At 44.6% G+C, this 21006-nt stretch overlaps 1 protein-coding gene across 3 annotated transcripts in view; it reads right to left on the bottom strand.

The window, feature by feature from the left end:
* znf407 (zinc finger protein 407) overlaps positions 1–21006 on the bottom strand; it is a 438369-nt gene that overhangs the window by 75346 nt on the left and 342017 nt on the right. The window lies entirely within an intron of this gene.

Here is a 21006-nt window from a genome sequence, read left to right as displayed (position 1 = left end):
ATTTATTTGCATGTGTAGTAATTATGGTTTAATTTAGTGTATAATGTACCTTTAAGAATTATACGTATTAGGAAAGATCACATGATCTGTAGTAACCAATAGGAGTAGCAGCACAGGCTACCTCAGCAGTCAGTGATGAGATAGAGTTGGAGTTGAAAGCACATGTGTAGTTGGTGTTGAGTATATTGCAAATAAACTTAAAGTTTCCACCCAAGCAATGTCTGCAATTCAACTCAATTACCAATAGTATTACTTGGCCACCCTACAACAAACTGGCAATAAGGATGGGATAGGATTGAACAGAAGAAATCAAGTTAAAAAGAAATCGGCATTGTACCTCACTCAGTGATTGTAAGTAGCAAGCTCCGTTAGAATTGAAGAAGTTGTCCTCCCTCAAAATGCCACAATTTGGGAGAATCGATCCTTTTGAACCAGCCACAATCAATTGGGCTCAATACATAGAACGCCTCATGTTCTTTTTTCAAGCAAACGAGATTACGGGTGAAGAGAAGAGGCGAGCGATCCTCTTGAGTACTTATGGGAGCAAAACCTACAGTTTGCTTTGAAGTTTAACAGTACCCAGTGCCCCAGATTCGAATAATTTTGATGAATTGGTGGACCTTGTCATTTTCAACCCCAGCCCTCAGTCACGATGCAGAGGTTCAGGTTTAATTCGTGAAATGGAGCCCCGGGTGGGACGATTGCACGCTACATGGCAAATTTGAAGCAGCTAATGGAACATTGTGAGTTCAGTACGACTTTGAATGACATGCTCAGAGATTACTTAGCGTGTGGTGTGAAAGAGGACACTATAGAAAAGATTATTGTCTGAAGTGAATCTGGATTTCAAGAAGGCGCTAGAGATAGCGCTAGCCATGGAAAGCGCTGTAAGAGATTCACGAGCAATACAGGGTCCGCAAAATGGCACCGTCCTCCACATCGGGTGGGAAACCTCAATAGAAAGTGGCACAAAAAAGCGAAACTCTGCCGAGAAATGGGAAACAGCTCCTACTAACCAAAAAATAAAGGAAAGTAACTTAGCAGCGAGATCGAAGAATAATTTTAATAGAGATGGAATCAGTCTTTTAGCGATTCGCAGTTTAAAAAAATCGAATGCTATTATTGTCACAGAAATGGACATATAATAAGGCAGTGCAAGGAAAGATTCAAGCAGGTTTGTAAACAAAAGAAGAAGCCCAATGAAATCTACAATGTAGAAGAGCCTGAAACAACAAATTCTGACATTTACTATTGTTTAACCTGAAAGTTGGAAAGATAGAACCAATATTTGTCACAGTGAAAGTAAATGGCAGCCCTGTTAAAATGGAAGTAGACACGGGAGCTTCCACTACAGTAATTGGGGAACATACCTTCAGATATTTGAAGAATGGTGAACATCAATTAAGTTTAGAACAAACAGCTGCCAAACTAAAAACATATATGGGTGAAGACGTTCAAGAAAAAGGCATAAGCAGAGTAACTGCCCATTATGAAAGCCAATCGACACAGCTACCTGTGTCGGTGGTAGCAGGTGAAGGGCCAAGCCTTCTGGGGCGAAATTGGTTAAAAGAGATTAAGTTGGAATGGGCTGAAATTTTCCAGTTGAGAGCAAGTAGGCTACCAGAGCTACTTAGAAAGTACACCACTGTCTTCAAGGACAAACTGGGGAAAATCCAGGGCCAAGATTTATGTGGATCCAGGAGCATCCCCTCGCTTCATGAAGGCGAGATCAATGCCATATGACCTGCGAGAAAAATTTGACACTGAACTGAACAGGCTAGAGAAACTGGGCATTATACAAGCTGTTCAGTTCTCAGAGTGGGCAGCACCCATAGTCCTCATCCTTAAATGCAACCAAAATGTCCCAATTTGTGGGTATTACAAACTGACAGTTAACAAGGTAGCCAATATGGACAAAGGCACCCCATTCCAAAAATTGAAGACCTGTATGCCAAGCTGGCAGGAGGGACAGCGTACACAAAGCTTGACATGAGTCATGCTTATCAACAACTAGAGTTGGATAATGCTTCCCGGGAATTTGTCACAATTAATACCCACAAAGAGTGTTGAAGAGTCATACGGACTCAAAATGTTAACTGTGTTCCTCTCCGCAGATGCTGCCAGACCTGCTGAGTTTTTCCAGGTATTTTTATTTTTGTTACCAATTTACACAATTGCCTTTCGGTGTCTCCTCCATTTGTGCCATCTTTCAGAGAACAATGGAAAGCTTACTGCAGGGTCTGCCCCAGGTTGTAGTCTATTCAGATGATGTATCAGTGACAGGGTTCACTGAAAAAAAGTATTTGGCAAACTTAGAAGAAGTCTTAAAACGTTTCTTGCAAGCTGGAGTGCATCTAAAAAAAGAAAAGTGCACATTTCAAGCAAGGGAGGTAATCTATTTGGGTCACCAGGTAGATTCACAGGGCCCCCAACCGGTTGAGGAGAAAGTGAGAGCCATAAGAGAGGCACCTGCGCCAAAAAATGCCTCAGAGCTCAAACCACCTCTAGGAATGATCAGTTATTATGGGTGGTACTTACCCAATTTGTCTACAGTGCTGGCCCCCCTGCATTCTCTACTCAAAAAGAACCAACGTTGGTCTTGAGAGAAAGGAGCTTTCATAAAGGTGAAACAATTGTTGCACGTTCAATCTATTAGTGCATTATGACCAGACGAAAGAGTTGGTGCTGACGTGTGGCACACCTCCCTACGGGGTGGGAGCAGTGCTATCTCATCGGATGGATAACTGCATGGAACTGCTGTCCATCATCTTTGGTGTCAAGAAATTTCACCAGTACGTACACGGCCGCCATTTTACAATCGCTTCAGACCACAAACCACCGCTAGGTTTGTTTGGTGAGGACAAGGCTATACCACCCATAGCCTCAGCAAGAATACAATGATGGGCCTTAATTCTAGCATCATATGAATACACTTTCATACACAGGCCTGGCATCCAAATCGCAAACGCCAATGCCCTTTAGTCGTTTGCCTTTACAAGAAAATGATGAGCATGTTCCAATTCCACAGGAACTTGTTTTATTGTTAAATTTCTTAGACTCCTCGCCGGTACGTGCTCGATAGATTAGAGACTGGACAAGTCGGGACCCAGTTCTATCTCAAGTACAAGAACAAGTGCTACATGGTTGGTCGTATCTGATGAAATGAAACCGTACTTCAACAGAAGACATGAAATAACCAGTCAGTATGGTATCTCATTGTGGGGAGCATGAGTGATAGTTCCTCCAAATGGAAGGAAGCCTCTTTAAATTGAACTACACAGTGCCCATCCAGGTATTTCCTGAATGAAGACCATAGCACACAGTTATCTATAGTGACCAGGGATGGATGGTGAAATAGAGAGTTTAGTAAGGCACTATATGCAATGTCAGTAACTGCAGAAGTTGCCAGTGACAGCTCCATTACACCCATGAGAGTGGCCAGGTGGACCCTGCGTGCAGTTACACATTGACTACGTTGGACCCTTCCCGGGAACAATGTTTCCGCTCATTGTCGATGCCCATTAAAAATGGTTGAATGTTTATGAGGTGAAGTCACCAATGTTGGACGCGACAATTGAGAAACTACATCAGAGTTTTGCCATTTACGGACTACCAGAAGTAGTCATTTCCGATAATGGCACGGCATTTACGAGTGCTGAGTTTCAATCGGTTTATCAGCCCCAACCGTATCACTCATGTAAAAACTGCACCGTACCACCCTTCCTCAAATGGACTGACTGAAAGGGCAGTTTAAACATTCAAGGCAGGCATGAAAAAGCCCACCTTAGCAACCAAGCTAGCACGCTTTCTTTTTCATTACAGGACCACTCCTCACACAACAACAGGTGTCACATCTGCGGGATTATTGATGAAATGCCATCTCAGAACGAGATTGAGCTTAATAATGCCGAATTTAGAGGGGAAGGGAGAAAGGAGTCAGGGAAGTTAGAAAACTAGACACAACTGGCATAGATTTACTGTAGGAGAGACGGTATACATGAAAAACTTCAGGGAAAGACCAACGTGGTTACCGGGTGAAATAAGTGCGGTGATTGAACCTCTATCTTACCATGTGGAGGAGGAAGGCCGGATCATCTGTAAACATGTGGACCATTTAAGGAAGAGAGAGACAAATCACTAAGATTTGGATCCACCAGTGACCATGACCGGGTCTGTGTTTCCTGTTGAGGATACTCAACCCAGGACTGACATGTCTGATGTTCCTGTAAGTGTTGAGGATACAGAACTGCAAGTGCCTACCCTGAAGCACCTGATGTTCAGGAAACTCCAAGAAAGGAGGTTCCTAACAAAGAATCTGAAGTTGTGGAGCTGCAAAGTTCCACATATACCAAGAAACCACCTGAAAGACTGAACTTGTAAATTCCTTACCCAGTGTAAATACTATGTTGTCATGAAAAATATGTACTTGTAAATTTAACATGTATAGCCGAGATAAAGGGAGAAGAATGTAGTAATTATGGATTTATTTAGTGTGTAATGTAACTTTAAGAATAATACTTGCTAGGAAAGATCACATGATCTGTAGTAACCAATAGGAAAGTAACACGGGCTACCTCAGCAGTCAGTGTCGAGATAGAGTTGGAGTTGAAAGTACACGTGTAGTTGCTGCTGGGTATATTGTAAATAAACTTTATGTTTACACTTAAGAAGTGTCTGCAGTTCAACGCTGTCACTAATAGTACAACTCGGCCACCCTACAACAGCACGTCGAGTCAAATTCCTTGCTGTGCACTTCAATCAGAAGGTTGACTAAGGTTTGAAGATGCTTTAATATCAATAAAGTTTGCACAACGGAGGGGAGATTTTCCTGGGTTTCGATCTAGGCACAATGAATATCAGGAAGACAGGTGAGTCAGAATTCACACGCCTGCTTGCAAAGGACCCTCCGAAATCCAATGTGCTGACCTAAAAAATCTCTCCTTTAATGTGTGCTTTCCATTAACTTAAAAAATAAATGGTACATTCACTATATTGTAGAAATCGACTCTTCCGAATGTATCGCTCAGCATTAAACGAAAGCTAGATAATGTGCACTTTCCAATCAGGTAGCTTCACAATGTTGACATTCCTCTGCCTCATCCAATGATTTAACCCAAACACTGACTGCACACTCCCAGATCACACTGGATTAGGTCAGGATGGAGGCTAAAGAATGTTACATAAATCACTGTTGATCAACACGCAAGACAAAAGCTTTCATCTGCATGGCTAGAAACTGAGCTTTTAGTAACTTATGACTGTTAAAAAAAAACATACCTTCAGATTTCAGCTGTTCAGGCAACTTTAAAATCTCTGGTGGGAAATCATTTTTTCCTTACAATTATTGTAATTTACCAACTGCCTTACAATCCGAAACATGTTTCTCTCTCGTTTACATCATGGTATCTAGCCGAGTTATCAGAAGTTTAAAAGTGCTCGTCGTTTCAGTTTTATGTTTAATTAACAGCTTGTTTCTTTAAATGCAATCCCTCTCGCTGCTGTGGTGTCCTGTTGGCACACCGCCAAAAATAACATTTACTGTGCAGTCCCCAATTCCCAAGCGAGGCTACTTAATCGCTCGTTCCAAGTGCTTCTCATGCTAGCCCCCTCCCGACCTGATGTGCCCACAGGAAAGTGAAAGTGGTGAGTGAAAGAGGCATTGTACCAGGCTCATGCACTTAATAGGCAGCATTCTGATTACTGACCACACAGGCTTCAGCCTGAAGTACCCCACTGATCAACATCCGAGAGACTCAATTAAATGAAGTAAGAGCATTTATGGCTTATAATGAAGACAGCACAAGAAAGGAATGGAAATGTGTATCAAGATGTATGTCCATTAAGAGCTTTTACGCTGTGGAATGATGATAGGTTTTGAAGCTAAATGAAAAGTATTTCTGAAGAGCCTTTGTAATGACTATAGTTATGTTACTAACAAAATGGTTACACTGCCTAGAATCAGTATAATGCTACACACCTGATGTATAACAGCAAAATTCTGTTTTACCATATTTTACTCAAGCTTGGGCTTTCTGATACTATTGCCTGTCTTCCCAGGTGGATGTAAAAGATCCTATGGCACTATCTTGAAGTAGAGTAGGGGAGTTATCCCAATGTCATAGCAAATATTCAGCCCTCCACCAACATTGCTAAAACAGGTCATCATTATTGTTTGTGGAAGTTTGCTGTGCGCAAACTGGCTGCTGTATTTCCTACATAACAGTGACTATGGCCGGGATTTTCCAGCCCCCATCGCGGGCGGGACCCGCTGTGGGCGAGGCGGTGCCCCAGCCAGAAGCCCATTGACTTGCGGCGGGACCGCAGGATCCCGGCAGCGGGCAGGTGCGGAAAATCCCACCCTAAAGTACTTAGTTGGCTGCAATGCGCTTGGGAATGCCCTGAGGGTGTGAACAGCACAATATAAATGTATGTCTTTCTTCTGTCTATAGTGGTGATGACGCTTAAGATGACGCGCAGTGACATCGGGCAGAACTCCCGATGTCACCCCTCCCCATTTAAATTTTCCGGTAGGCGGGGGCTCAGCAAAATCAGCTGCGCGCCCGCCGACCTGTCAATGGCCAATTGAGGCCATTGACAGAGTCATTTAAGTAATTCAAGGACCTGCCCGTCCAACCTTAAGGTTGGTGAGCAGGCCAGCAGTCCTGGTGGGTATTAGAAAAAGCATAAAACCTCATCCACGGGCGGGATGAGGTTTCATGTAGGTTTTTAAAAATTTAGTTAAAGCTTTTTAAAAAGTTATGGACATGTCCCAACTCATGTGACAGTGTCACATGAGGGGACATGTCAGGGATTTTTTTTTCTCTATTTTTAATAATTTGTACAGTAGAGACGATCTCCCTGAGGCTGCACTTAGCCTCAGGGAGATGGGTGCGCTCTTTCGTGCGCATGCGCGAAAGAGCGCACTTTCAGGTTTAGGGAATCCCCCCCCGCCTGCACAGGGAGCGCATAGCGCTTCTGTGCGGATGTCACGCTGGGTGGGCCTTAATTGGCCCACCCACGTAAAATGGTGGCGCGCCTCTGATCGGAGGCGCGCGACTCCCACCCCCCCCCGACAGGGGGAAAATCCTGCCCCATGAGTGGAAAGTAGGTCCTTCATTCGTGCATGACACTGCCACTGCAGCCACGCAACCCACCCCAAGTCTGATAATGCCAGCTCGGGACCCCCACACCCCCCGACGCTGGACAACTGCTAGACAGCCCTGAACCCAAACCACCAAGCTGCCGAGGCCGAAGGATGAGTAGACACAAAGTCTGCAGAGACATAAGAAATCCGGGACAAAACGCATCCCAGAAAGCCTGATCCAGGATGCACGATGAAAGGCCAAGTTACAGGACAGGCCTGGAAACTCTGGGATGGTTGGTCACCCTGGTGAGGGAGCTGCAATGAGTTGCAACTATACTATTTACACTTGATTCAGATTGGCACTTTGCAAATCATGTTATGCCGCCAATTGTACTTGCGCTGGGTAAAGTAGACCAAGAAGCTTCACATGCGTTTCTGCTTGAAGTGTTCAGTTTTTCAGTGTCCATTGTGACATTCTCGTTTCTGAATTAGAAGGCTGAGGGTTTGAGTCCCAGTCCAGAGACTTCAGCCGCATAATCAAGGCTGACACTTCAGTGTAGTGATGAGGGAGTGTGACGTTGTTGAAGGTTCAGGCTTTCAGGTGAGATTTTAAACCAAAGTCCTGTCTTCCCCCTCAAGTGGACATAAGGGATCCATCCCATGGTACTATTCTGAAGAGGAGCAGGGGAGTTCTCCCTGGTGTCCCGGTCAATATTAAGCCTTTAGCCGACATCACAGAAACAGAATATCTGGTCATTGTCATATTGCTATTTGTGGGAACTTGCTGTGTGCAAATTAGCCACCATGTTTCCTACATTACAACAGTGACTACACATGAAAAAATACTTAATAGGCTGTAAAGGGCTTTGAGGTGTCCTAATGTTGTGAAAGGCATTATAGAAATAGAGGTCAGGGTAATGGTTAGGCCATAGTTAGAGAGTTCTATGTGTAGTTTTGGATGCCCCATTATATAAAGGGCATTAAATTCACAGAGCATGTATAATAGATTCATCAGGATGGGAAACTATAGCTATGAAGAGAGGTATGAGATACTGAGACTACTCAATTGGAACAGAGAAGGATGAAGAGATTTCATTGAATATTTTTAGAATTTTGAAGGGTTTTGATAAGCTGAATAAGAAGACAAATTAGTTTGCTTTAGGGGTAATTCTTAAAGGGGCTATCAATTTAAAACATCTCTAAGAGAGCAAGGGGAACAATTAGGTTAGAGACTCAGTGTGATATCGAGGTACGATGGGAGGCGGGTTCTTCTAGGTCAGTGCTTTTTTTTTTATTCGTTCACGGGATGTGGCCTTCGCTGGCTGGGCCAGCATTTATTGTCCATCCCTACCTGCCCTTGAGAAGTTGGTGGTAAGCTGCCTTCATGAACCGCTGCAGGCTTCCCAATGTGACCCCACTTTAATGCCCCAGACTTTGAGTGACCCCAGAGTGAAATCTGGGAGATAGGGTTGTTGAGTGGGGAGGGGTTGATAGTTGTTCTGGGTGTGTGTGTTGGTGGTGGGGGGGGGGTGGGGTTTGAAGCTGCTGGGTTTGTCCTGAAAAGACCAAAGCCCACCTTTATACAGGCTGTGGCAGCAATTGGCTCTCAGAGAACAGATGATTAAGCCATGCCCACCAACAGAAAAAAACCCAAACATTTGAAGGGGCCTTGCAGGCGTCAAAACTAAGTCCGAGCTCTATGGCTGCCATTGCTGCCTCAGAGCTCGTGACCCCAAAATCTCAGCCCATGATCCCACTGGAGGTCGTGACCCTCTGTTTGGGAACCCTGTTCTAGGACCCCGACATGCTTTGGAACAGAAGTAATCGAGGCAGAGACCATTCCACCTTTTAAGAGAAAAAAATAGATGACGATTTGAAGCAAGGCTGTGGGAAGAAAGCAGTTCTGGTTGCTCGAACAAAGAGGTGGCACAGACATGATGGGTTGAAAGTACTTGTATATCGTCAATATTTATGGTTTCGTAAATTTCATTCTCATGCAGATTACAAAACCTTCAAATCTGGGGGTGCAAACTATATGAATGAGGATTAACTGCTGAAAAAAAAATGGCAAATCCATATCCCTAGATAAGAACTTTCTAATGTGTCTATTCAATACCTGGAAAGACAAGTTAAAGGGGCAGTATCCTCATCACAGTGAAATGCACGACCTGATAATACAGATGCTATCAAAATATTATCGCACATTACATGTATATGATGCCAGAGCAGTGGTTGCCCCACATGGATCCGCTTTGATGGTGGCCTAAATTTTCACCCCTGAATAAGGAGGGCAGAGTGAGGCTCCACAAACCCAACTCGGGAGAAAGTCTCCAGCCAGTGGGTTTTCGCTTCAGAGCCTTTGGTGGGAGAGGGGTTGGGTGTTAACGGGAGTCAGGCCCACCGCTCACCAGAAAGAGTTTGGAGGCAGCCACAGGGGCTACCGGGTGCCGAGGTGGGTTGTGTGAAAGGCTCGCCATAGTGCTCCAGGACCTTGTCGCTGCTGTTTTAAAAAAAAAATAAAACAAAAAACAGCCATCTAGCCCTCACCCTCCCCCAACAAAGACCCCATGTCCCATTCAGCCACCTCATGCTCCTCCCAAACCCCCCATGGCCCCTTATACCCTCCATGCCAACCAAGCCCCTCTACCAACACCCATGGATCTTTATAGCCTTTATGCCAACTTATTGCCAGCACATGCCAACCCATGCCCCACCATCCACCACTCTTTGCCCTTACACCCACCATGCCAACTCACCCAATAGCCACCATGGGCAGACCTCATGACCCATGCTGAGTGAAATAAAATAAAGTTTTATTTTATAAAATGTCTGTTGATAACTTCACTGTTTAAAAAAACACTCATTCATAAAAAAAGCCATTCACTACATTTACTTCAAGTGCTTAATCCCTTTTAAAAACAAACATTTCATTCAGATGCTTAATCCCTTTTAACAACAAGCATTTATATTCACAGCCCCACTTCAAAGACTTTATAACCACTTGGATCTATCAATCAAACTATCAATTGACAGGCACTGTGATAATTATAGGTTGTGGAATAAGTCATGCAGCACAAATCCTACAATGATAACCCTCAGGCTTATCTTAACAGAGTGAAATAACAAGCACTGATTTTTAAAAAAAAAATACTGGCTGCTTTTTAAAATTTTAAACACCAGGAGATTTACATACCTTGACAGCTTGACAGTCCCAATGAGTTTATCCACTTTTTACGCATATCAATGTCTACTTTAAACAACCCAAAAGGTACTTGACCTTTCCTAAAGGTGTCCCTGGACCTATCCAAAAAGGTACCCTACCTCTCTAAATACCTCCGGCAGCTACAGGCCTTCTCCTGGAAAGTGTAAAGCCCACAAGTTGTGTTTTCAACATCCCACTTGTGAAAATTGGGTCTGTTTGAAGGCAGCTGCACTTTAACATGTGCAGCTGCCTTGGTGAACAACAGATGTGCAAACTACAACCCACCGCCGTTCCCACTCCACTGGCGAAAATGGTGGGAGCCGGCTTTGGGGGCAGAATTTTAAGGAATTGGGGTTCCAGCACCATTTTGGCTAAGCCGGAGACCCTCACCGTCTTTACAAAATTCAGGCCTATGTCCCTTATAATGGTTACCATGCTTGCAATGTCCATTACTAAAATTTAATGAATAATATACAAGTTTTTTCTTCTTTAACAAGTTAGTGTGCTCCAACATTGTGGTTCTAGAACTGAGGATGCTGCTCGAGATTATATAGAATAAGCTCTGGACTGAAGGCAATTCGTCTCTAATGAACGTCAATCGCTCTTGTTCACGAGCAGCCTTGTAGGAAGTCTTACCTGCTAACAGTGGCTGAATGATGTAGGGAAACCAGCAAAGGAAAGGCGCGCATGACACACGGGGACAAAATTCCACTGTTACCCACTGAGCAACAAACTGATACTATGGCCCAGATTTCCACCATGACGGAGAGGCTCTCCATGGTGGTGAAAATCCCGGCAATGGCCAAAATTTCTAAGTCTCACGCCAGAACGTGACATTTCCCATCTTTGCTGGGGCAGGGCTGGGGTTTGCACATGTGCAAATCGGGGAGGCAGCTAGCCATTTAAATCACCATCTGCCTCCATTGACTTCCAATTTTTGAACTCTAGCTGCGTGAATCCTGTGGTGTGCAGATTAGGCCAGGTAAGAGGACGTATGAACTTGGTGGATTCTTTGGATAGCCAGGTTTTGGAGGGATAAGGTACCTCTTTGGAAGGGTCCTGGGACAGCTTTGGGAGAAGTAAGGCACCCTTTGGGATTGTTAGAATTAAACATGATTATATACTTTTTATGTACAAATTCACTGGAACTGTCAAGCTGTCAGGGAGCTGTCCTAGCTGTCAGGGAGCTGTCCCAGCTGTCAAGGAACTGTCCCAGCTGTTGAGGAACTGTCCCAGCTGTCAAGGAATTGTCAAGCCGTTAAGGAACGCTCAGGAAACTGTCCAGCTATCGAGGAACTTTCGAGGAAGTGTCAAAGCTGTCCAGGGAGTGTCCAAGGATCCTAGGTGAGTTCACATGGAGGAGGTAAGGGAAAAGGGTGGTAGATGGGGGGCTTGGTGGCGGTATTGCTTTGGCATGGGGATTTGAAGGGCCTAGAGGGGCTTGGCATGGATGAGGCATTGGGAGTGTGTGGGAAGGTCAGGGTTGGAGGGATGTATTTTGTTTTTTTTAATTACTTATTTAAACACAGTGCCAGAGCACAGAGGCAGGCCTTGCACTGAGCCCACGTCTGTATTTGGCAGCCTCCCCGATGCCTATTTCAGCCCGCTCCCCATCCCCGACCAAAAATCCAAGCTGCATGAAAACCCTCAAAACTCCCTAAGGCCACATGGCCAGTTTAAATTGGTATCATTGTCATCACCATCAACAACTTATATTTACATAGCGCCTTTAACTGGGGTAAACATCCCAAGATGCTTTTAGAGTCATACAATAGTGCGGCATAGAAGGAGGCCATTCTGCCCATCAGGTAGGTTTTGGTCCTTTCGAGGAGCAATCCAGTTAGTCCCTCCCGTTCGCTCTTTCCCCATTTCCCTGCAATCTTTTCTCCTTCAAGTATTCATCCAATTCCCTTTTGAAGGCTAATATTGAATCGGTATCCACCGCCCTTTCAGGGAATGCATTCCAAATCCTAACCACTTGCTGTGTAAAAATCACATGGCCTCTTTTATCATTTGTAAACTTGGGGAGTCAGCCATAGTTTAAGGGTGCAGTTGTCTCATGTTTGTTACATGAAGATTTCCCAACCAAACTGTACTGCTGGTTTATTGCACTCTTTGTGATGCACTGGTATTGACAGGTCTGGTCATCCCTTGATAGGAAGCAGAACACATCTCTTGTCTTTTATATTCCTTTTACAAACATGGTATTTTGTTAGTTGTCATAAGAAATATAATCCCACTACTGATCTGCTAACCTTTGCTTTGCATTTGGATACATCACGTGAATGAATTCCAAGTTATACATCATTTACTCACTGGTATCTGCATAAGCATCATTCCACTTAACTCCAACATTTCCAGTGGATCTTCTTAATGTTTATTTGACTAAACATAAAAGTAAAATATATATATATATACTTAAAAAACAAACTACATTCAATGTTGTTGTTAGTTGGAGGTATTATCAGTTGACGTTCACGAGACTGATCCCTAAAATGGTGGGATTATCCTGAGGGCAGAGATTGAGGGCACAGGGCCTGTATTCCCTAGAGTTTAGAAGAGTGAGAGGCGATCTCATTGAAGTGTCCAAAATTCTTACAGAGCTCGACAGGGTAGATGCAGGAAGGATGTTTCCCCTGGTTGGGGTGTCTGGAACCAAAGGGCACAGACTCAGAATAAGAGGTAGGCCATTTAGGAACTAGATTAGGAGGAATTTTTTCACTCAGATGGTGGTGAATCTTTGGAGTTCTCCACCCCAGCGAGCCATCGATGCTCAGGCATCGGAAAGAATTTCTCCCCCCTATTGGGGGAGGGGGAAGTGCAGGAGTGGGCGCAGGCATACGCGTCTCCGATCGGTGGCCCCAACCGGGGGCATGCCGCCATTTTACGTGGGTGGGCCAATTAAGGCCCGCCCAGCGTGACATCCGCCAGGAAGCGCTATGCACTCCCTGTGCGGGCGGGGAGGGGATTCCCTCAGCCGAGAGTGCTTTGATCTATCTTTGTGTGAAGAACTTCCTGATATCAGTTCTAAATTTGCTTTTCACTGTTTCGAATTTAAGCCCAACCCATTCCAATGTTTCCTTAGAAGTGGTACTCCAGATTTACCCTTTCTGTTCCATTTAACATTAAATATATCCATTTATTAAATTTTTTAAAACCCTCATGAAACCTCATCCCGCCCATGGATGAGGTTTCATGCTTTTTCAGAAGCCCGCCAGGGCTCCCGGCCTGCCCCGCCAACCCTAAGGTTGGACTGGCAGGTCCATTAATAAGGTTACTGACTTTGTCAATGGCCTCAATAGGCTGTTGACAGGTTGGTGGGCGCACAGCTGATTCAGCTGTGACCTGGCCGACCTGAAACTTGAAATGACGCAGGGTGACGTTGGGAGCTCCGCCCATCGTCATCCCGTGTTATTTTACACGCCCCTCCGCTCGCCGACCTAAAGATCCTGCCCGTTGTGTATTTTCAAGAGAGAGATCAATAGATTTCTCCATATTAAAGAAATCAAGGGATATGGGGAAAGTGTGGGAAAATGGCGTTGAGGTGGAAGATGAGCCATGATCTACTTGAATGGCAGAGCAGGCTTGAGGGGCCAAATGGCCTACTCCTGTTCCTACTTCCTATGTTCCTGTGAATCAGTACGTTGCTTACCCATTGGCATTTTCAAACTGTGGGATTTATTTCTATCGTCCCAAGCCTAGATTTTAGCCTCGAATGACACCAACTCCATGCCCTAACTTGAATGAAGCGAGCTGGGATATTTTCCATCTCTCTAACAGCCCCCCATGCCCCCACCCCCCACCGATCACCTGCCATTTGTGGCATTTTATACTGGAAGTGACATCAGTCGACTTAAATCTCTGCCAAATGTGGGTCAACACATTATAACGAGATGTAAATGAAAACAATGAATCAAATGACAAACCACCTTCAGGCATGCATTAGCATTTGCTAGGTGTTAAGAAACACTGGCACATTTACTGGCATCCATGCAGGTGGGGTGTGGGTTTTAAAATTTAAGGCACAGATTACCAATGCCACTGTGTGGGAGGTCCCTTGCATAGGTTAAACAATTAGAAAGCAAATTTCAAGATTTTTGGCATTTGGCACACAACCAATTTTCCCTCTAGGCTGCATGAGCATGCGGCCGCACAGCAAGTGGGAATGCACCACACAAAAAAACTAACAGGTCACGCACAAGCAACGTTCCCTTTAACAGGCACAGCTGCACGTCAATCTTAAATGTACCATGCTGCCAGGCTCAGCAAACAGAGGTTAAAGGGAACATTGCAACCAACCTCAGTGCTGGTTAGACGTATTCCTGGAGGTACTGTCACATGATCCTTCTGCCTCCAACTAGAGCCACACTCCCACCATTGGTTGTCCAACATGCCCATCATTGTGGAGCCCCGCCTTCCCACACCCATGGGAAATCAAACAGATTTTTTCTGAACCGATTGGATGATTCTTGACTTGTCAGGTAAACAGCCTTGTTCCCCCCCTCGCCCCCCTCACAATCACTGTTCAAAGCCTAACAAAAATAACTCTCACTTTATTTACTACTCATAGAATTTTTCTGCAGGGCTGCTGGAAGCAGTGTCCAGGAGGTTAGTCTTTGATGCCTGGAACGTCAAGGACAAACCTGGAGGCTGTAGCCCACAGCCCTATAGAAGGTGACTGGGGCCAACTGTTGCTTCTTCAGGGTAACTCTGATCCTGGAAAAATGCCCTAAGTCAGGGCACAGTGAGCAGAATTCCCATCTCATTGCAGCTGAAAATCCAGACCCTGAGAACTAGTAAAGCAAGAAGTAAGCTTGCATTTATGTAGCACCTTTCATGACTGTAGATGTCCCAACATGCTGTACAGCCAATGAAGTACTTTTTGAAGTGGAGATACTGTTGTAATGTCAGAAGTGAGGCAGTCTATTTACACACAGCAAGCTGACACGAACAGCGATGCGGTAATGACCACACCATAAGTTATTTGAAGGTTGTTTGAACCCCCTCAGTACTGCACTGGATGTAGGGTTGCCAACTGTGATTAAATGTATCCCTGGAGGTTCCATCACATGATTTTCCCCCATGCTCCAGCCATGAATCAGCCAATACGTCCATCCTTGTGACGTATTGCCTTCCCAATCCAATTGTAAAGCAAGAAGACTCATTACCCAATTGGGTGATGCTTGACTGTCAGCCAAACAGCCTTCCCCACCCCCATCCCCCTCTCCCCCCACCTCCGACCTGCCATTTTCAGTATTTTTATATCTGGTAGAGAAATGTTCAAAGAAAATTGACCAAAAAAAAATATTCTTTTTTGGTGTCCTGATTATTTTTCTCCAGGATTGCACAGCAGTGTCCTAGAGACTGATCTTCAATTCCTGCAGACTCCAGGACAATCCTGGAGGGTTGGCAACCCTAACTGGAAGTGTGCCCCTGGGTTTTGTGCTCAAGTCTGTGGAGTGGGACTTGAACCCACAACCTTTTGACTCCAAGGAAAGCTTGCTACCAACTGAGCCATGGTTGGCACCTAGTTAAAAAATGTTTTTTTTCTGTCCAATAATAAGTGCACGATGAGACAGATTCAGCTTTTAACATTCTTATTCTGAAGTAGTGGTTTTGGAAAAACTGGGAGAAATAACAAAAACAAAATATGTAGTTGATCTATAAAAGCTATCAAAACTATTTTAATACCATCCAGCTAATGTTTAGTGATTTTAGTTATTACATGTAGTTTCTTGAAATGATTAGCAATTCCAGTGAAGGAGGGAAGTGTTTGTTTCTGCTACAAGTCTTTTTTAAAATCTGTTAGTTCTCTGGTTACTAGTTTTTTTTCATATAGTTAAATTAAAAAAGAGCAGAAAAAATTCAATTCTGAATTTTGCACAGTACAGCATTATCCTGGAAAGTGATGCACAGAAGAGACTCTTTTTCGACTGCATTACCTGTGCTAGGGCTTGCTGGTCAAGCCCTTCAACTGAATCCATTTACGCTAATCCCATTTTGTTGTACTTTCCCCACATTCATCCTCTTCAAACAATTCTCCTTCAAACAATGCTATAGCACCTGCAGATTATTCATGCTGTTCCAGGAGAAGTGGGGCTTGGGTGTGTAGATGTCAGGTTTTACACAGCACTCAGACACACACACACACTCACAGACACCCATGGGGACACTTCCTGTCCAATCAAGCAATTTGGGCCATCCAATTCCACACTTTCTCTGAACCTTAAATCCACATTGATCAACATCTGGCAGAGAAGGAACAACAAACCAGTATTATTGAGTGGTCTGTTGTCACTCTAGGTAATCAGCCCTGCTGGGGGACAGTACGCAATTCAGGCCTTGTATTGGGACTATACAATCCTGGTATAATTGTAGCCTCTACTTTCCCCTGTGCTAGGGCTTGCTGGTCAAGTCCTTCAGCTGAATCCATTTACTCTAATCCCATTTTGTTGTACTTTCCCCACATTCATCCTCTTCAAACAGTTCTCCTTCAAACAATGCTATAGCACCTGCCTCGATGGCTGCTGGTTGTAAAACATATGCTTCAATAACCCTAAGTATATGATTCAAAAATTTTAACAGCACAGTATGTCATTCATGATGTGGACATTTGAGTGCCATCAATGCAATAGACGTCTCTGAGTGTCATAGAATGGTAGCGCACGGAAGGAGGCCATTTGGCCTATCGTGCCTGTGTCGGCTCTTTGAAAGAGCTATTCAATTTGTCCCACTCCCCTTCTCTTTTCTCAAAGCCCTGCAGATTTCTCTTTTTCAAGTATATCCCATTCCTTTTTGAAAGTTTCTACTGATGCTGCTTTGCAGAGCACAACACCTCACAGCGTAAAAGAAACTCTCATCTCCCCTCTTGCACATTTGCCAATTATCCTGAATCTGCGTCCTCTTGCTACCTACCCACCTGCCAATGGAACAGTCTATCCAACTCCATCAAAACCCTTCATAGTTTTCAGCACCTCTTTTAAATCTTACCTGCCCCAAGGAGAAGAGTCCCAGCTTTGTTGTTATTTATAACAAAAGTTGAAAACATACATTGAAATGGATCTTCAATGATTACGACTTTGTGGAATTCTACCTTAACAATCGTTTTGTACGAATGACATGAGCCAAGAGCTAATTCCAACATGCTGCCACCTACTGGCAAGTACATCAGGCTATTAGAATAAAGTGGTGGAATCGGCAAGGGTGGGGGAGTACTGATATAGAAGAACTGAATACAATCAACTATCTGACTGCGATCACTATAATGATAATAACCTTGGACCAAAGATTTCATTTCAGGAGTTTTTTTTTTAAATCGTGGTTTTATCATGAGTGTCGTCCGTGCACAAATCAAGCAAGTCAGGGGCAGACGCTTAAGCCCCATTATTTTCCATCAAAATTTCTCATTGGGTCCTTTCCGCACACTAAATGAAACATATTTTGACAGCAGTTTGTACAGTTCCTAAAAGCGTAATGCAACCTCATTCTGCTGACCAGACCTCCTCTCACTCGGTAAACTTTTGCTCAGCAAAAATCTTCCGAAAAACACATTGGGCGGGATTTCATCAGTCGGCGTGCGGGGGTGGGCCCGACATGCCGACGTGTAAAGTGACACGCGATGATGTCGGGCGTGTGACCGACGTCACTGCGCTGTCTCGTGATGTTTCGTTCGGTGGGCGCGCGGCAGAGTCGGCTGCGTGCCCAGCGATATCTAAACAGCCTATTAAGGCCGTCAAGGAAGTTAATAACGTGATTGTTGACGCTGCCCGTCCAACCTGAAGGTTGGCGGGGGGCAGGCGAAAAGGCCAAGCGGCCTTCACGTTTTTTTAGGAAACCTCATCCACGTGCAGGATGGGGGTTTCCTAAAGCTTTAATTAAATAAATAAATAAAATTTCCGGGATATAAAAAACATGTTCCATCCCATGTGACACAAGGGGACAAGTTTAATTATTTTTTTCCATTTATTTAATAATTTCAATATCGTTTCAATCTCACTGAGGGAGCTCTGTGCCTCAGGGAGATTGAAGCGCTCTCTCGCGCACATGCGTGTGAAAGAGTGCTAATCCCGACTCTCCCTCCTTCCCCCTGCCCGCACAGGTAGTGCTGAACGCTACGGGCTCGCGTCTGACACTGGGCGGGCCTTAATTGGCCCGCCCGTGTAAAATGGTGGCACGGAGCTGATCGCGGGTGGCGATCGGCTCCATGACCGTTCCCGCCCTCTCCTGTCGAGCCAACCCGCCGACTGAAAAATTCAGGGCACTTTAGGGGGAAGCTCGATGAGGGAAAAAGGAATAGAAGGATATGCTGATATGGTGAGATGAAATAGAATCGGGGGAGGCTTGTGTGGAGCAAACACCAGCAAAGACCAGTCAGGCCAAATGGTTTGTTTCTGTGCTGTAAAATTCAATGTAAATTGCAGAACCTAGAACATGTCAAATGTTTCTTTCTTCCCCAGAGCCAACAAAGAACCTTACAGTTGGGGCAGCTCAAAAGATTTTAAGGTGATCCAAAGCAACTCATCAGTGGGAATCTTGACTTGCGTGTGACAAGAGTGCAGGGTGAACATCTGGCAGAACGGGAACACTGAACTTCACCGTTAACACACAGGAATCCAGTGAACCACAGCAAGAGATACGCACAAAGCTATTGTCAGAACACGGCAGAGAGAATGTCAGATTCCGTACTGAGCAGATACCTATAGCTTATAGTCAAAGGCCGTTAAATTACCTGTGAAAGGTTACTGACAGCATAGAAAATTCTCTCATTGTTTATTTAGTTCTGAGGCTCCAGTTTTTGTGCTGATTCCTTTAACTGACAGTTCAGGAAATCCAGGCTTTGTAAACAGGGTGCTTCGGTACTGGATTACAGGTAACAAGCGTACAATCAACCTGCTGGCTCAGCCTTGAAAAGCTCCCTGTGAGGATACGTTGCATACAGGAAATCAATCAGACATTAAAGGCAATTGTTTTTATGGACACAGACTAAATAGGCCTTAAAGACTGAGAAGCCATTGAACTCCTTGTACCCAAGTTACACATTCTTCTAGATTTGAGATTGGCTCCTGGTAAAGCAACTTCTTGATTTTAAAATTCTCCTCCTTGTTTTCAAATCCCTTCGTGGCCTCACCCCTCCCTATCTCTGCAATCTCCTCTAACTCCGCAACCCTCCGAGATATCAGCGCGCCTCCAATTCTGACTTCTTGTGCATCCCTGATTTCAATTGCTCTACCCTTGGTGGCCGTGCCTTCAGCTGCCGAGATCCCAAGCTCTGGAATCCTCTAATTAACCTCTCCACCTTTCTATCACTCTCTCGCTCCCCTTTTAAGACACTCCTTACAAACCACCTCTTTGAGCAACCTTTCACTCACCTCGTGTGGCTCGGTATCAAATGCCTGTCTGATAACGCTCTTGTGAAGCCTTGGGACATTTTACTATGTTAGGGGTGCTACATAAATGCAAGTTGACTATGTTAAGGGTGCTATATAAATGCAAATTGTTGATTTTCACTTCTTGGCAGAAGTGGCTTCAGATTGGACCTCATCACTCAACCGTGAGAGGCTGGAACTGTTTTGACAGACGGGCCTCGTTATTCTATCACAATTGAGCTGCCCACATGCTTTCCAACATAACAGCAAAGAGCACCCTTCTCTTAAAGTGAGGGTGTCAGGTTAGCATTGCAGACAGGGAGATCAGAAAGTGAGGTAGGTCATGAGAATGGGCACTTGTATCTCTCACAGGCAGTGCTGGAAACTTTAGTGCAGGGGCTGATGACACACAAAGGACCTCCAGGTTGCTTTCAATCATGACTCAAAGATCCTGCAGGCTGGCCTGGAAGAACAGAGTGCAGGAGGAGACCATTCAACCCATCGTGCCCATGCTGGATCTTTGAAAGAGCTATCCAATTAGTCTCACTCCTTCTGCTCTTTCCCTGTGGTCTGCAAATGTTTCCTTTTGGAACATGTCAGTGAGGTGTTAGCCTTGTAGCCCCGCGCCCCCCCTCCAAGAATATGGCTTCAACGCACCACAAAATTTCAGGGTCTTGCACTTCGCCCAAGGTAGGAATTATTTTTTGTCATGAAGCATTCTAGACATCACATCTTTGCATCTATTGGGAGATGATGTCATAGTTGAAATGCTCTGGGGACATGAGTTCAAATCCCACCACAACAGCTGGTGGAATTTAAATCCAATTAATAAATCTGGAATATAAAAAGCTAGTCTCAGTAATGGTGACCATGACAACTATCACTGATTGTTGTAAAAACCCATCTGGTTCACTAATGCCCTTCAGGGAAGGAAATCTGCCTTCCTTCCCTGGTCTGGCCTACATGTGACTCCAGACCCACAGCACTGCGGCTGACCTTTAACTGCCATTTGAAATGGCCGAGGAAGCCACTCAGTTCAAGGGCAATTAGGGATGGGCAACAAATGCTGGTCCTGCCAGCAACACCAACATCCCATGAAAGAATAAACAACATTTACCAATATCACCACCTCTTCCCCACCCATTCCCCACTGCACCTCCTTATGATTTTGTTGAGTTTTAAGGACATTGAAAGAAATTGATGGGGGATAACGAAAAATCTTTTATCCTTGTAGGACTAGGGGACATAACCTCAAAATTAGAGCCAGGTCATTCAGTAAAGAAGTTGGGAAACTTTTCTTCACATAAAGGTGGGAGAAGTGTAAAACTTTCTCCCACAAAAAAGTAGTAAACGCT

This window comes from Cetorhinus maximus, chromosome 4 (assembly GCF_964194155.1).
Source record: "Cetorhinus maximus chromosome 4, sCetMax3.hap1.1, whole genome shotgun sequence".
NCBI lineage: Eukaryota > Metazoa > Chordata > Chondrichthyes > Lamniformes > Cetorhinidae > Cetorhinus > Cetorhinus maximus.
This window is presented reverse-complemented; position numbering and strand designations above follow the sequence as displayed.